General features: G+C 42.7%; 1 protein-coding gene and 1 long non-coding RNA gene across 2 annotated transcripts in view; one reads left to right on the forward strand and one right to left on the reverse strand.

Moving 5' to 3' along the window:
• Positions 1-1,704, reverse strand: part of LOC102302161 (keratin, type II cytoskeletal 8) — a gene marked incomplete in the record, with an annotated part of 4,408 nt that overhangs the window by 1,853 nt on the left and 851 nt on the right.
• Positions 1,228-1,704, forward strand: LOC121815171. Its single transcript, XR_006054844.1, has 3 exons — positions 1,228-1,334; positions 1,431-1,526; positions 1,641-1,704. It is a non-coding gene; the product is annotated as an uncharacterized LOC121815171 (long non-coding RNA).

Below are 1,704 nucleotides of genomic sequence, written 5' to 3' on the forward strand. Positions count from 1 at the left end.
ATGACAGTTATGATTACAAATTATCAACCATGGGGCAGGGTCGGGGGTTCGAATTCACCGAACGGCTACCCTGAGGTACCCCTGAGCAAGGTACCGTCCCTACACACTGCTCCCCGGTGTGGCTGCCCGCTGCTTCACTGAGTGAATGGGTCAAATGCAGAGGGAGTAATTTCCCCACTGGGATCAATAAAGTACACATTATTATCCTATGGAACAAAAGAGGAAAATAGTTTGATTTAAAAATTTACCACACTTAAATTAAATGTGTTTTCACTAATGTTAATAGAAACCAGTTGTACTAAAAAAAGGAAACCTGTCTGTTCTCTTGTTTGTTTTTCAAATCCTCCCTCTCTCTCTGCGCGTCCAATTATCCAATCATCGCTTTCCTTTAAGCAAACAACTACTGTACAAAGGAAAAATGTTCTCACATAACCAGATTTATAAGGGTTTGTTTGTATGACACTGAATCTGTGCCACCCGCTCAACATTTCATCAGAGCTGAATAAAGTCAAGAGAACAGAGTGAGCGTCATGCGTATACTTAAAATGCTTTTTGCATGACACTGAATATTTCCTTCGGGTCTTCCTTTGACAGAAATGAAGATTGCTTCATTCAATGCACAGAGGTTTGGACTGACTAAGGTCTCAGATCCAGCGGTCCTGACAAGCCTGGTTAAGGTAAAACATTTCTCCTTGGCGTTAGCGAGGCAAACCAAAGAATGAAATGGCTGATATGAACTCTTTAAATGAGGACGCCGTGTACAGAGTCAACAAATCACAAAACAAAATTTCAAGAAGTGTCTCAATCTTGAGTAAAGTAAAACACATTCTGGACCACAAATCACTCCACATTCTCTATTGTTCCCTGATTGCACCGTATTTGAATTACTGTGCAGTTAACATCAGCTATAATGTGGTCCATGTTCAGGTTGCGGGAGTTGTCCATCTGCACCACCACAGAGGTGTCCTTCACACGCTGCTGCATGTCATACAGCTCCTTATTTAAAACAACACATACAGCGAAAGTTAAGAGGAAAAAATCCAGAATATGACACCTAATTTAATTCACTGATTTAAATTCTGAAAAGGTTTTTAATGTAAGCTTGTTTACCATCTGATGCACTTCTAGTTTTTTGTGTGTGGGGGGGGGGGGGGGGGGGGGGGGGGGGGGGGGGGGGGGGGGGGGGGGGGGGGGGGGGGGGGGGGGGGGGGGGGGGGGGGGGGGGGGGGGGGGGGTCTGTCTGTGTGTAATTTGATATTTGTGGGTGTTTCAGGTATGAGGAAGAGATCAACTGCAGGGCCACTTCAGAGAATGATTTTGTACTGCTCAAAAAGGTGCAGTATGCAATGACACTAATACTTTTATTTGTGAGTAATAAAAAAAAAATAGCAGTGAAAAGAAAAGTTGTTTATTTATTCTGTTGCCTCCAGGATGTGGATGAAGAAATTATGAGAAAGGTGGATTTGGAAAGCCAGTTGACAGCTATTCAGGATGAAATCTTGTTCCTCAGAGAAGTGCATCAGATGGTAAACAAGCTTACATTAAAAACCTTTTCAGAATTTAAATCAGTGAATTAAATTAGGTGTCATATTCTGGATTTTTTCCTCTTAACTTTCGCTGTATGTGTTGTTTTAAATAAGGAGCTGTATGACATGCAGCAGCGTGTGAAGGACACCTCTGTGGTGGTGCAGATGACAACCTCCC

The sequence above is a fragment of the Haplochromis burtoni genome, unplaced genomic scaffold (genome assembly GCF_018398535.1).
Source record: "Haplochromis burtoni strain Fernald_Lab_line unplaced genomic scaffold, NCSU_Asbu1 Contig_146, whole genome shotgun sequence".
Lineage (NCBI taxonomy): Eukaryota > Metazoa > Chordata > Actinopteri > Cichliformes > Cichlidae > Haplochromis > Haplochromis burtoni.